Source organism: Mesoplodon mirus (assembly GCF_964341445.2).
Source record: "Mesoplodon mirus genome assembly, chromosome: 4".
Taxonomy (NCBI): domain Eukaryota; kingdom Metazoa; phylum Chordata; class Mammalia; order Artiodactyla; family Ziphiidae; genus Mesoplodon; species Mesoplodon mirus.
The window spans coordinates 19,471,046-19,487,620 of record NC_138979.1 but is presented as its reverse complement, the minus strand read 5'-3'; positions in this window follow the sequence as shown (position 1 = coordinate 19,487,620).

Here is a 16,575-nt window from a genome sequence, read left to right as displayed (position 1 = left end):
CTGTCCCTCCATCATGAGCCCCCTCAGTCATGAGCCCCCTCAAGACCCAGACCTCTCACCTACCAAGGAGAATTCCTTCTCGTAGCACCATGCTGGGGCCTGTTGTGCTGAAAGACCCCGACAGACAGGGTGGGATCTGGGGTAGAGACACAGAGAGGAGAGAGTAGGGAAAAGAGGCAGGGAACCCAATCCTGCCCCACACGCCCCCACCCCCGCCACCGTGTGACAGAGGAGTGGCTCTGGGTTGACAGTGAGCGGTGATGTGAGCCTCAGGGAGCTGGACCCGTCTGCAGGAACGTGGCTGAGCTGCCCTGGGCACCCAGAGTGAAGCAGAAGGTGAGTGACTCCAGGACCTTCCTCTGGGAATTCTTAGAAAAATGGGTGTCGATTCACCCATTTCTCACAGAATTTTCCAGTTCTGGGAATTTCACAAGAGGGGGGCAAATGTAATTTTATTTCCATTGAAAAATGTCTCTAGATAACTTAGAGCTATTCAGATTACGGATCTGCTCCTAAATAGAATAAAACCATATTGTAAAAAAATTGCAGAGGGGGAGACACAAATCTCGAAGGGAATCATTTCCTGAAGTGAACAGTCGTGTGGGAGGAGAGGGCTCATCTTAGGGGGGTGCTGGGCATGTCAAGAAGAGGGGACTGTCCCCAGTCCCTGCCTCCCCTGGACACCTGTGCTCCCAATCCATAGCTTACCTCTCCTTTACATTTTGGATATTTCCATTTGTTCTTTCCATGCCAACTCCATGTCCCATTGGACTGGTGTGACCACTAAAAATTGTCTCAATTTTTGGCTTCTGTATCTTTGTTCTTATTCATCCTTCTATCATTCTGAAAGCCACGTATCTGTGCCATTTCAGTCACTTCACTCCCAAGAGCCCCAGGCTCAGCTCACCTCTCATGCCTCTTCTCCCAGTTACAATCCCTACTAAAAAGAGCTTTGGGCTCTCCTTTGCAGAATAAGGACCCTCAAATCTACAACATGAGTAGCCTTCCGTGCTACTCAAATGTGGTCTGTGATGAGAGAAAAATACAGAAAGTGAGTATAAGCACTCTGTTTTGTAAATAAGTTCATTTGTATAATTTTTAAAATTAGTTTCTACATATGAGTGATATCACATGATTTGTCTTTCTGTTTCTGGCTTCACTTAGTATGATAATCTCTAGGTTCATCCATGTTGCTGCAAATGGCATTATTTGATTCTTTTTATGGCTGAGTAATATTCCATTGTATATATGCATCACATCTTCTTTATCCATTCCTCCATTGATGGACATTTAAGTTGCTTCCATGTCTTGGCTATTGTATATAGTTTTCTATATAGCTCTAGATAGATCTATTTAAAAAGGAATTTATTATAAGGTATTGGCTCAAGTGATTACAGAGGCAGAAAAGTCCCATGATCTGCCATCTGGAAGCTGAAGGCACAGAAAAGCCAGTGGTGTAGTTCAATGGCAAGAGAGTAATAGTGAAGATTCCAGTCCAGGTCTGCAGCCCTGAAAACCAGGAATGCTGAGGGCAGGAAAACATCAATGTCCCAGATCATTCAGTCAAGCAGAGAGGGAATGCAACCTTCCTCTGCCTTTTTGTGCTATTAGATGAGGCCCGCCCACATTGGGAAAGGCCATTTGCTTTACTTAGTCCACTGACTCAAATGCCCATCTCTTCCAGAAACACTTTTACAGACACACCCTGATGTAATGTTTAACCAGCTATCTGGTCACCAGATATCTGGTCAGCTATCTTTACTGCTGTTTAATTTGTTTCTTCCACAAGGCAAGTATCTGTTTCTCACATATGAAATACTCAATGTTATTTATTTCTTTTCAATGCCTTTGTGAGTTCTGTATAGATTTCTCTATGTTTCTACCTGTTCCCTGGTACCTTTTACTAGAGAGTTTGGATAATTAAATGGAATTTCATCCTGGGGGTCGGCGGGGGGAACCTTATAATTATGTGCTAAATATGACTTTCTTCAGAGTCCAAGAGGAAAGTAGTTAATAAGTGAAGCCTTCCCAGGGGATCCCCTCAATGGCATATTCCTGTTCCTGCCCATTTCCCAAAGGGAAATGTTTCATCTCTACAATCTTCCAACATGTGGGAATCTCCGCTTGCCTAGAGTGTGTGTTGCAATGCCTTAGCACATGTGAGGGCTCCTGAAATAGAAGCTCTTATTAGTATTCCTACTCTGCAGTTCACTTGATGGCTAAGACGATCGCTGGAAGTCAGATATCTCAAAGTTCACAAGTCTAACTTCATTTGCTAGCTTTGTGAGTGGAAGGAAGTTAGCCTTTCTGACCTTTATTTTTCTCATCCGTAAACTAAGGTTCCATTTTATATTTGTAAAATACTTGCTCCAGGATGGTTGTGTGGATTCAATGAGACTAGAAAAGCACTTAACCCAGAGTCTGGTACAGATTAAATAACAGCCCAAGTCCTCACATTGGCAAGACCTCTCCATGTGGGTCACAAACCATTAGGCATACTTCTGTATTCATAGGACCGTTGTCTGACACTCAGAGTGCAACTCTTCAATGGTGCTCAACATCTTCTTTTTAATAACATGGGATTTATAACCATGTTCCCCATAGCCTAGCCTTCTTTTTCTCCATCTCACAATAACCATTTAAGGGAAGAACTACTTGGCAGTATCAAATGAGGCTAGCTGTCCTAAATTGAAATTTTATTTTATTTTTTAAACATTTTTTGAATAATTGTAAGAATGGAAATCAATTTAGAATAATGTTCACAATGGTTATCTCAGGGTTGTTAGGTTAAATAAGTGGTTTTCTATTTTAACACTTTGGGAATTTTTATAGCTCCTATAAATGATCACTTTTTTTATGATGACATTTCTTTTTTTTTTAACACCTTTATTGGTGATCACTTATTAACTTATAGTTTTTTTTAAATGATGACTACCTTGCTTTCCAGTAATAAAAATCTAGTTAATATTAGAAGCCAACAGGACTAGGGCCCAGATTTTCTTTTCTTTTCTTTTTTAAAATTAATTTTTATTAGAGAATAGTTGCTTTACAATGGTGTGTTAGTTTCTGCTGTGCAGCAAAGTGAATCCGTTGTACATACACATATATCCCTCTTTTTTAGATATCTTTCCCATTGAGGTCACCACAGAGCACTGAGTAGAATTCCCTGTGCTGCACAGTAGGTTCTCATTAGTTATCTGTTTTATATATAGTAGTGTATAGATGTCAATCCCAATCTCCCAATTCATCCCATCCGCCTTTCCCAACCTAAATTGAAATTTTAAACGTTTAATTTGGTTCTATACTGAAAAGGACAAAATGTCTCCAAAGAGCTCTCTGATACCTGGAGAAGTTTTTGTTTTGTGTTTTGAAAGTGCACCATTTTGTCCTCTGCATGCCCTGAGGTTGGCTACTCATGAGACCTTGCATTTTTTCATTCAATAATCGAAACCTAGGCTCTATTTCAATGGTACAAAAGAACCTCTACACCTTTTCTCTTTTACTGAGAGATAGTTGACATAAACATTGTACAGCTGACCTTGAACAACATGGAGATTAGGCACCACATGCCTAATGGAGGGCACCAACCTCCCCTCAGTTGAAAATCTGCATGAAACTTCGCAGTCGGTGCTTCTCATTTGTGGGTTTGTTCTGCACTCATGCGTTCATGTGTTTTGCATCCGCAGATCATGTAGTATATATTTAATGGAAAAAATCTGCTTAAAAGTAGACCTGCACTGTTCAAATCTGTGCTGTTCAAGGGTCGACTGTATTAGTTTTATGTGTACAGCATAATGATTTGATATAGATATAGATTGTGCAATGATTACCACAGTAAGTTTCGTTAACATTCATTACCACACATGGTTACAATCTTTTTCTTGTGATAAGAACTTTTAAGATTTACTCTCTTAGCAATTTTCAAATGTATAATACTGCATTGTTAACTGTTTCTCCATGCTGGACATTACATCCCCAGGACTTTTTTAGCTCATAACTAGAATTTTGTACTTTTTAACCATCTTTACCCATTTTGCCTACCTCCCACCCCCTGCCTCTGGCAATTACCAGTCTGTTCTCTAAGTTCAGTTTCTTTTTAGATTCTACCTATACGTGAGATGATACAGTATTTGTCTTTCTCTGTCCGACTTCTTTCACTTAGCATAAATTCTTCAAGGTCCATCCATGTTGTCCCAAATGGCAGGATTTCCTTCTTTTTAATGGCTGAATTTTATATAATAAACACACACAGACATACATACATCACATCTACTTTAACCATTCATCTGTTGATAGATTGTTTGTTTGTTTCCATACTTTGATACTTTGATTGTCTTGGCTATTGTAAATAATGCTGCAATGAACATGGGGGTGCAGAGAGGTTTTTTGTTTCCTTTGGATAAATACCCATAAGTGGAACTGCTGGATCATATGGTAGTTCTATTTTTTTTTTTTTTTGCGGTACGCGGGCCTCTCACTGTTATGGCCTCTCCCGTTGCGGAGCACAGGCTCTGGACGCGCAGGCTCAGCGGCCATGGCTCACAGGCCCAGCCACTCCGCGGCATGTGGGATCCTCCCGGACCGGGGCACGAACCCGTGTCCCCTGCATCGGCAGGCGGACTCTCAACCACTGCGCCACCAGGGAAGCCCCGGTAGTTCTAGTTTTAATTTTTGGAAGAACTTCTATAGTGGCTACACCAATTTACATTCCCACTAGCAGTGTACAAGGGTTCCCTTTTCTCCACAACGTCTCCAATACTTGTTATTTCTTGTCTTTTTGATAACAGCCATTCTAACAGGTATGATGTAATATCTTCTTGTGGCTTTGATTTGCATTTCCCTGGTGATTAGTAATGTTGAGCACTTTTTCATGTACCTATTGGCCATTTGTATGTCTTCTTTGAAAAAATGTCTATTCAGTTCCTCTGCCCATTTTGAACTGGATATTTTTGAGTTTTTTTTTTTTCCTATTGAGTTGTGTGCATTCTTTGTATTTGGGGGTTATTAACCCCTTATCACTTACATCATTTGTGAATATTTTCTCCCATTCAACAGGTTGCCTTTCATTTTGTTGATGGTTTTCCTTGCTATGAAGAAGCTTTTTAGTTTGATGTAGTCCCACATTTTTATTTTTGCTTTTCTTGCCTTTGCTTTTGGTGCCAAATCCAGAAAATTATTGCCAAGATCATTGTCAGGGAGCTTACCCCATGGTTTCTTCTAGGAGTTTTATGGTTTCAGGTCTTACATTCAAATCTTTAATCCATTTTGAATTGATTTTTGTGTATGGTATAAGATAGTGATCTAGTTTCGTTCTTTTACATGTTGACTGTCCAGTTTTCCCAACACCATATTTTGAAGAGACCATCCTTTCCTTGCTGTATATACTCGGCTCCTTTGGCATAAATTAACTGACCAAATATGCACATGTTTATTTCTGGATTCTCTATTCTGTTCCATCAATCTATGTGTCTGTTTTTATGCCAGTACCATACTGTTTTTATTATTAGAGCTTTGTAATATAGTTTGAAAACAGGAAGCATGATGCCTCCAGCTTTGTTCCTTCTCAAGATTGCTTTGGCTATTCGTGGTCTTTATGGTTCCATACAAATGTTAGAATTGTTTGTTCTATTTCTGTGAAAAATGCCATTGTAGGTATTGCATTGAATCTGTAGATTGCTTTGGATAGTTGGACATTTTAACAATATTCTTCCAATCCAGGAGCACAGAATATCTTTCCACTTATTTGTGTCTTTATTTTCTATTATCAGTGTCTTACATATTTCAGTGTAAGATCTTTCGCTTCCTTGGTTAAATTTATTCCTAGGTATTTTATTCTTCTTGATGTAATTGTAATTGGGATTGTTTTCTTAATTTCTCTTTCTGATAGTTCATTGTTGGTGTAAAGAAACATAACAGATTTCTGTATATTAATTTTGTATCCTGCAACTTTACTGAGTTCATTTAGTAGTTCTAATAGTTTTTTAGGGGCATCTTTAGAATTTTCTATATATGGTATCATGTTATCTGCAAACTGTAACAATTTTACTTCTTTCTTTCCAATTTGGATTCCTTTTATTTCTTGTCTGATTGCTGTGGTAAGCACTTCCACTACTATGTTGAATAAAAGGTGCAAGAGTGGGCATCCTTGTTCCTGATCTCAGAGGAAATGCTTTTAGCTTTTCACCATTGAGAATGTTGTTGGTTGTAGGTTTGTCATATATAGCTTTTATTATGTTGAGGTGTGTTCCCTCTGCACTCACTTTGTTAAGAGTTTTTAACATAAATGGATGTTGAATTTTGTCAAAACTGCATCTATTGATATGATCATATGATTTTTATTCTTCAATTTGTTAATGGGTATCACATTGACTGATTTGTGGATATTGAACCATCCTTGCATCCCTGGAATAAATCCCACTTGATCATGGTGTAGGATCATTTTAATGTATTGTTGAAAAGGTTAAAATCATTGGCTGAGCACCTACTAAAAGTCAGGCATGTGGGAGGTTCTTTACGTACATGAACTCATGGACTCTTGAGGCAATGCTATGGGCAGCTATTATTATTCCCATCTCATAAATTCTATTCCAGGACTCTCTGTCCCCAAAGCCTTGCCCTTTCTGTTACTCTAGTCTGCCATCCTCTAGAATTAAGGTGAGACTACAACCATGCAGGGCTACTAGGAAAGTCACCGCTTCTGCAAGTAAAGATCACACATCTCCCATTGTCACTATTAATATCATTCTGATAGTTTTGGTTAAAAGGTAGAAAGACTACAGTAATGGAATAAGCAAGCCCCCAGGGCCCTGGGCAAAAGTCTCAGCTCTGAAATTTACTAGTTGTATGACTCTGATAATAATAGCTGCCACGGACTGAATTATGTCCCCCCACCCTCATTTCGCAAATTTGTATGTTGAAGCTCTGATGGTATTTGAAGATGGGGCCTTTGGGAGGTAATTAGGGCCAAATGAGGTCAAGGATGGGTGCCTTAATCTGATGGGATTGATGTCCTTTTTAGAGGAGGAGGAGACACCAGAGAGCTCTCTCTCACCTCAAGCATGCACAGAGGTAAGGCCATGTGAGGACACAGTGAGGAGGCAGCCTTCTACAAGTCAACAAGAGAGCCCTCACCAGAAAATAAATCTTTTGGCACCTTCTAGTGTCCATAACGGTGAGAAAATAAGTTTCAGTTGTTTAAGCCGCCCAGTCTCTGTGGTATTTTGCTGTGTCATCCTAAGCAGACTAATACAATAGCTAACACCATTATAAGCACTTTACATACATCAACTGTTTGACGTATACCTCTGAGGAAGATACTGCATTATCATCATCTACATAATACAAACGAGAAGCCTAAAGCTTAGAGAGGCCATATACTTTAGTGGTGAAAAGTAGTTCAGGCACCAGCAAAAAAAAAAAAGCGCACATACCAATGGAAAGAAGATCAGTGGGTTCCCGATGCCAGGACAATGGAGACTGACCGCAAAGGGCCACAGGGAAACTTTTGGGGGTGATAGAAATATTCTGTATCTTGTTTTATATGGTAGTGGTGGTTCCAAGATTGTTTATATTTGTCAAAACTTACTGGACTGGGCTTCCCTGGTGGCGCAGTGGTTGAGAGTACGCCTGCCGATGCAGGGGACACAGATTCGTGCCCCGGTCCGGGAAGATCCCACATGCCACGGAACGGCTAGGCCCGTGAACCATGGCCGCTGAGCCTGTGCGTCCGGAGCCTGTGCTCCGCAATGGGAGAGGCCACAGCAGTGAGAGGCCCGCGTACCGCAAAAAAAAACCCAAACAAACAAACAAAAAAACTTACTGGACTATATACTTAAAATGGGTACATTTTATTATATGTAATTTATAACTTGATAAAAATGATTGAGAAATTTTTAAGAAAAATAAAATGTACTTGCTATTAAAGAGAAAAAAAAGATTACTAGAGTCAGACCACTTGGGTCTGAATCCCAGCCTCATTACAGATTCACTGTGTGATTTTAATCAAATTACTTAATCTCTCTGGGTTTCTCAGCCTCCAGTTCCTCTTTTGTAAAATGGGGATAAGAATGTCTTCTTCATATATATCTTAAGACTGTCGTAAAAATATTTTACAGTATATTTTATTCATTTGTGCATTCATCCAACAAATGTATAATGAACCCCTACTGTGTGTCAGGCACTGTTCTAAGCAGGAAGGATGGACCCAACCTTCTGGGTGGTATAGCAGTATACAGAATAGACAGGGTTCCTGTACTCTTGGAGCTAATATTCTAATGGGGGTTGGGGGAGACCATTGACAAGTAAAAAAAAAAAGATAACTGCAGGTGGAAATATATGGTATGAATTAGATTAAACAAGGTAATGCAACCAGCTAGGGACTATATTAGAGGGTGTACCCAAGGAAAAGCCTCCTGAGGGAGTGATTTAACCAAGTTTTAAAGGAGAAGTGGGAAAAGCAGGAGGAGAAAGACCATGCCAAGTTCTGAAGGATGAGGGCTCCAGGCAGAAGGAATAATATGTGCAAAGGCCCTGAAGCTGGAATGAGCTTGAGTAGTAAAGAATAAAAAGCTCAGTATGAGTGGAGAGGACTGAGGAAAGCTGAGTGTCAGGAACAAGGAGAATGGTCTAAGGTAGGTCTGAGAAGGGCATGGAGCAGTGGCTTTTCAGGAATTATGAAGGCCATGAGAAGCCCTTGGAAGGTTTACTAAGGGGATTAAGAAGACCTGATTTAACGTTACAACAATCACTCTATGCTGTGGAAAACTAGTTGTAGAGGAAACAATGATAGAAGCAAGGAAGCTTGTAGGAGGCTGTTGCAGCAGTACAGGCACTGAGGACTTGGACCATGATGGTGGCCTTGTACCATGATGGTGGCCTTGTACCGTGATGGTGGCCTTGTACCGTGATGGTGGCCTTGGAGAAGGAGAGAAGTGGGTGGTTCTGGATATATACTCGTGATAGGGTCTTGCTAATGTATTGCATGAAGGGGATGAGAAAAAGAAAAGAATCAAGAATGACTCTGTGTTTTTGGCTTGTGCTACTGAGTTGGTGTCATTTACAAGGTAAGAGAATCTCAGACAGAAAATGAAGAGTTCTGTTTTAGACCTGATACATTGGAGGTGTACATTGGACAGCCATATGGAAATAGTATGTATGCAGATGGATCTGAGAGTCTGGAGCTCAGGGGCAAGTTGAGGCTAAAGATAGAAGGAAACGTCCATAGCAACATAAAGTGTGTTGGTATTATGTCTCCTTGAAATTGCAGTGGTTGCCTTCTCTCCTGCCTCCCTCTAAGTCTAGTTCAGTGTCTCTAGATGCCCACAGGGAGCAAAGTATAGGGGCCAGGAAGAGGAGGCAAGCATAGAGATGGTTCTCAGTAGACACTGATAGCCAATCACCACATTCCAATGAATAATTCCCTTTCCTGGGGGATCATATATATTTTCAGACTCCTTCTAACTCCTTGTTTTCCAGGTCTCGTGATAAAGGTCACCTTCTCAGAAAGACCTTCTTTAGCCTCCCTATCTAAAGTAGGTCTCCTCACTTGGTTTCCACCCCTACTGCAGTATTTTCTCATCCAGCACACTGTTAATTTTATTCATATCATTCGTTTATAATTATTAGTTTATGTTTAGTTTATTATTAACTAAAATAAATTATTAGTTTATTTCTCCCATTCCATTGGAGAGAGAATTAGACTCTGTTATGGAAGGGAACCTTCCTGCGTGGTCATCATTGTCAGCCAGAACTAGCACTGTGCCTGGCACATAATAGGTGCTCAATAAATACTTGTTAAAGAAGTGAACAAGCTGCCCTTGCCTGAGATACCATGAGTGGATTAATTGATGCTCTAAGCATGGGCTGGTGTAGCCTTACTCCAGATCACCAAGCCCGCTGCCCAAGACAAGGAATGGGTTTTATTTTGTTTATTATGATAGAAACATTTAACATGAGATTTACCCTCTTAACAAAATAGTCAAAGTCATAGAAGGAGAGAGTAGAATGGTATTTGCCATGGGCAGGGTGAAAGGGATATGGGGAATTGCTATTCAGTGGGTATAAACTTTTGGTTATGCAAGATGAATCAGGTCTAAGGAAAACTATATGGCAGAATTCCAACACCTTTAGGTGCTGGGCGCCATTTGCATCAATCACTGAGCACGATGACACGTGCACTCTTATTAGCAGGATCATGGCCCAGAAATGGCTGGATCCTCTCCAACTCCCTAAACTAAGCCCCTGAAACGAAAGATTTTTGTAAGCATTTTGAATTGTTCTCGTGAGATGTCAGGGCCTACACACTGAAAACCCATTTGGCTGTTTGCCACCTGCAGAGTTTAAGATCTAGTCCCTTCCATGGAAAACGAAATTGAGAAAATATTTCAAGATTTCTAATCAAGATCTGTCCCCTGCAGGGGAAAACGTTATTTTTATGTTTCATCCCAACACACTAGAGAGTTCTGGGAATGCAGCATGTATCCAGCTTCTATGAGAGGGACTGGAATGAGAAGCTAAGTGCTAGCTCTCCTCCTAAGGAGGAGGCTGAAAATATCACAGAGCTCTGTGTTTCCCAGCAACGTCTGTCCTCCAAATCTACTGAGAGATGGGAAGAAGGGACAGTGGGTCCAGTAAGGAAAATACACAGTGAAGAGAAGTGGCAGAAAAATTATAAAGGGAACCTGAAATGGTATAGACTTCTGTTGATCTAAACTAAAGAGTATTCGTTTTCTTTTTAATTAAAGTATAGGTGATTTACAATGTTGTGTTATTAGTTTCCGGTGTATGGCAAACCGATTCGGTTACATATGTATAGATTCTTTTTCATATTCTTTTCCATTATGATTTATGATAAGATATTGGATATATTTCCTGTGCTATACAGTAGGACCTTATTGTTTATCTGTTTTATATATAGGAGTTTGTATCTGCTAATCCCAAAATCTGAATTTATCCCTCCCCCACCCCCTTTCCTGCCTGGTAACCATAAGTTTGTTTTCTATGTCTGTGAGTCTGTTTGTTTTGTAAATAAGTTCATTTGTATAATATTTTAGATTCCACATATAATCAAGATCATATGACAGTTGTATTTCTCTGATTTACTTCCCTTAGTATGATAATCTCTAGGTCCATCCATGTTGCTTCACTTGGCATTATTTCATTCTTTTTTATGGATAAGTAATATTCCATTGTATATATATACCACATCTTTATCCATTCATCTGTTGATGAACATTTAGGTTGCTTCCATGTCTTGGCTATTGTAAATAGTACTGCTATGAACATTGGGGTGCATGTATATTTTCAAATTAGAGTTTTCTCCAGATACATGCCCAAGAATGAGATTGCTGGATCATATGGCCACTCTATTTTTAGCTTTTTAAGGAACTTCCATACTGTTTTCCATGTGGCCCACCAACAGTGTAGGAGGGTTCCTAAAGGGTATTCTTAAGAGTATAAACTTATACATGTGAATTAGCCAATAGGGAGGCATGGAGGCAAAGGGAAAACTGTCAAATTTTCCATTATTCTAGAGGAGGTCAGAGCTCATAGTGTGAGAGAAATCATGATCTATTCAGGGAGATGTTAGAATTTGTTCTTCTTTTGGGATATTGTTTATGTCTCTTTTTAGTCTGATGAAAAATTATCTCTTTCTCACTAAACAGTGAGAAAGAGCTGGAAACACCTGCATATATCAATCGCGGTATTTTGGAAGGGAAAATAAGGAAAGGGAGGGCTTAAATCTTCACAGGCTGAGTTTCCAGGAAAGAGGAGCTGGTGACCTTCCCAGCCAAAACCTTGCTGATATTTGATTATTTGAGAGCCAGAAAATGGGAAGCACTTGAAGTGTACAACCTGTTGGCTTGTTGGCACTTGGTGTCTGACACCAAAATGGTAAAAATGAGTTGAGAGTAGCGCCTTTTCTTCAGAGATGTAAGAATAGTTGTTTGTGAAATGCCCTGTGGTTAATTTTTGTTTGTCGTACTTTGTGGATTATAATTTTCCCTTTTTTTCCCACCACCACCTTCCAAAGAAAGGAACAATAATCCAATCCTTGAAGGTCGCAGTGAAAAAGTAAAATTAAAAAATGATGAATAGCATGAGTTGAAAACATGTATAAGCATAACTAACAATTTTAAAAGTAGAAATAGGTTCTAGGTGATGTGAGCTAGACTGTGGGAGAATCCTCCCATTCTTTCTTAGCTGAAAGCCAGTTGTGGCTCCCCCACCCCTGAGGCCTCCTATCCCCCATCAGTGACCCCACTCCATGCCACTGGTGGGCCATCCATCATGGTGTGCAGATAAGGTAGGGTTGCTGGAGGCCCAGCCTCAAACTGCTTGCTGGGGTGGATGATGGATGGATGAACATTCTGTCGTGTTGGCAGGACAGATATTCTACTCATCATCACTGATGCTCATGACCAAAACAAGAAAAAATTTATGGAGATTTAAAAAAAATCATGTCTCTCAAACTGATGTGTCGTTTTCTTCTCCAAAGTCCCCATGATGTACAGTTCTTGGCAAGCCGGCAGACTGGATGGGTGTAAAGGCTTATGCCTCTGGGACATTGACAGGGGTTACCTGTCAATGGAAGGGCTGTCAATGGAGGGGCTAGGGTCCCCTCCCTCCATCTGATGCTTAGAAAAACTTTGCACTTGGCCTTGGATTCGGTAACCCAGAGATTTACAATAACCTCCATCTTCCAAACTAAACACTCGGGTCTGAGTTATTGATATAAACTCTAAGTAAAAAACTGCCTTGGGGGATCCAAAGGAAAGTCACTTAATGAAGAAAGCCTGTTTTAAGTGCTGCCTGCAAACAACAAGGTGGGCTGTAGGTAGAACTCTTTGAAAGAGATCCATGTACTTGAGCAAGTGTAAAAAAACAATCGTCTTGATGTATTTTCCAGGGGCTATGCTGGAGAGCAAATACTAGATATAAGGATAATAGATAGATGGATTGATTTTTAACTTTACTGATGGGGAGACTAGTACAGAGAAGCTGAATCATCTCCACAACATCGTAGAGAAAGCATTTATGAGGAACAAGAGTTAACCTCAGCATTGTGAGTTTGCCTCTCACAATGATAGCCCTCTGCTTGGGAAGCATTCTCTCCATCATTGGAAGTTTGCCCATGGATTCTGGACAGCAGTGGAGAATGCTATAGACTGAATGTTTGTGTCCCCGCCAAATTCATATGTTGAAACTCTGATCCCCACTGTGATGGTATTTGAAGATGGGGTCTTGGGGAGGTTATTAGTTCATGAGGGTGGAGCCCTCATGAGGGAACGAGTACCCTTGTAATGAGTTACACAGAGAGCTTGCTTCCTCTCTCTTTGCTCTCTGTCACTTGAGGATATGAGAAGACAGCCATCTGCAATCCAGGAAAAGGGTCCTCATCAGACACAAGATCTGCTGGGGTCTCAATCTTGGACTTCTGAGCTTCTTAGAACTGTGAAAAATAAAGTTTGTTGTTTCAGCCCCATAGTCTGTAGTATTCTGCTGTTATAGCCCCAAGTAAGAGACAGCTAAAGAAGGGTTTTGAATATGGAGTTGACCTCCAGAATCTTAAGTTCCCTTTTACCCTGGATTTCTATGTGCTTTTAATTGAATCTTATAGATTCTTTGTTGGATGTTGGATAACATCAAGGGACAATAAATGTGTCTTTAGTGCTTCTGTGACTTTCAGCTACTTCCAAGGTTACCAGTTGTCCTTCATAAAAATACCCAGCCATGGAAATGGTGGAAACAGTGATAAAAATGTGTCAGTAGGACATAATAAAGGCCACATATGACCAGCCCACAGCTAACATTATACTCAACACTAAGAACTGAAAGCTTTTCTTCTAAGATCAGAAAAAAGAGGAGTATGCCCACTCTCACACCTTCTAACATTGTATTGGAAGTCATAGCCATAGGAAAAAAAAGAAATAAAAGATATCCAAATAGGAAAAGATAAAGTAAAATTGTCTCTGTTTCCAGATGACATGATCTTAAATATAGTAAACCCAAAGACTCCACTAAAAAACAGTTGGAACTAATCAATGAATTCAGTAAAGTTGCAGGATACAAAACCAGCATACAAAAACCAATTGTGTTTCTATATAATAACAACAAACTATCCAAAAAAGAAATTTAAAAAAAAACCTTTACAATAGCATCAAATACAACAAACTTCTTGTTTTGTTTTGTTTTCTTTTGTTTTTTGCAATTGAAAAGGAAATTTAGTTATTTCTGAGATATACATTTTAAAGAAATAACTAGAATTATGACTTATAATGTTATGCCAGAACATATAAGATTTTTAGAAATTTCATGTAATGTCTGAAACATTTATGTTAACATATTTCCATACAAATAACCCAAAGAAAGTTTACTACTAGTTGTTTATTTTGTTTTTTATACTGCAGGTTGTTATTCGTCATCAATTTTATATACATCAGTGTATACATGTCAATCCCAATTGCCCAATTCAGCACACCACCATCCCTACCCCACCACGGTTTTCGCCCCTTGGTATCCATACGTTTGTTCTCTACATCTGTGTCTCAATTTCTGCCCTGCAAACTGGTTCATCTGTACCATTTTTCTAGGTTCCACCTACATGCGTTAATACACGATATTTGTTTTTCTCTTTCTGACTTACTTCACTCTGTATGACAGTCTCTGGGTTCATCCACGTCTCAGGAAATCACTCAATTTCGTTCCTTTTAATGGCTGAGTAATATTGCATTGTATATATGTACCACAACTTCTTTATCCATTCATCTGTCGATGGGCATTTAGGTTGCTTCCATGACCTGGCTATTGTAAATAGTGCTGCAATGAACATTGGGGTGCATGTGTCTTTTTGAATTGTGGTTTTCTCTGGGTATATGCCCAGTAGTGGAATTGCTGGATCATATGGTAATTCTATTTTTAGTTTTTAAAGGAACCTCCATACTGCTCTCCATAGTGGCTGTATCAATTTACATTCCCACCAACAGTGCAAGAGGGTTCCCTTTTCTCCACACCCTCTCCAGCATTTGTTGTTTGTAGATTTTCTGATGATGCCCATTCTAACTGGTGTGAGGTGATACCTCATTGTAGTTGGGTTTTTTTTATTTGTTTGTTTTTGTTTTGCGGTACACGGGCCTCTCCCTGTTGTGGCCTCTCCCGTTGCGGAGCACAGGCTCTGGACACGCAGGCTCAGCAGCCATGGCTCATGGGCCCAGCCGCTCCGCGGCATGTGGGATCTTCCTGGACCGGGGCACGAACCCGTGTCCCCTGCATCGGCAGGCGGGCTCTCAACCAGTGCGCCACCAGGGAAGCCCCTCAGTGTAGTTTTGATTTGCATTTCTCTAATAATTAGTGATGTTGAGTAGCTTTTCCTGTGCTTCTTGGCCATCTGTATGTCTTCTTTGGAGAAATGTCTATTTAGGTCTTCTGCGCACTTTTGGATTGGGTTGTTTGCTTCTTTAATATTGAGCTGCATGAGCTGTTTATATATTTTGGAGATTAATCCTTTGTCCGTTGATTTGTTTGCAAATATTTTCTCCCATTCTGAGGGTTGTCTTTTCGTCTTGTTTATGGTTTCCTTTGCTGTGCAAAAGCTTTTAAGTTTCATTAGGTCCCATTTGTTTATTTTTGGTTTTATTTCCATTACTCTAGGAGGTGGATCAAAAACGATCTTGCTGTGATTTATGTCAAAGAGTGTTCTTCCTATGTTTTCCTCTAAGAGTTTTATAGTGTCCGGTCTTACATTTACATCTCTAATCCATTTGGAGTTTATTTTTGTGTATGGTGTTAGAGAGTGTTCTAATTTCATTCTTTTATATGTAGCTGTCCAGTTTTCCCAGCACCACTTATTGAAGAGACTGTCTTTTCTCCATTGTATATCTTTGCCTCCTTTGTCATAGATTAGTTGGCCATAGGTGCGTGGGTTTACCTCTGGGCTTTCTATCTTGTTCCATTGATCTATGTTTCTGTTTTATGTGCCAGTACCACATTGTCTTGATTACTGTAGCTTTGTAGTATAGTCTGAAGTCAGGGAGTCTGATTCCTCCAGCTCTGTTTTTTTCCCTCAAGACTGCTTTGGCTATTTGGGGTCCTTTGTGTCTCCATACAAATTTTAAGATGATTTGTTCTAGTTCTGCCATTGGTAATTTAATAGGGATTGCATTGAATCTGTAGATTGCTTTGGGTAGTATAGTCATTTTCACAATATTGATTCTTCTGATCCAAGAACATGGTATATCTCTCCATCTGTTGGTATCATCTTTAATTTCTTTCATCAGTGTCTTATACTTTTCTGCATACATATATTTTGTCTCCCTAGGTATTTTATTCTTTTGTTACCATGGTAAATGGGAGTGTTTCCTTAATTTCTCTTTCAGATTTTTCATCATTAGTGTATAGGAATGCAAGAGATTTCTGTGCATTAATTTTGTTTCCTGCAACCAAATTCGTTGATTAGCTCTAGTAGTTTTCTGGTGGCATGTTTAGGATTCTCTATGTATCATCTGCAAACAGTGACAGTTTTACTTCTTCTTTTCCAATTTGTATTCCTTTTATTTCTTTTTCTTCTCTGATTGCAAT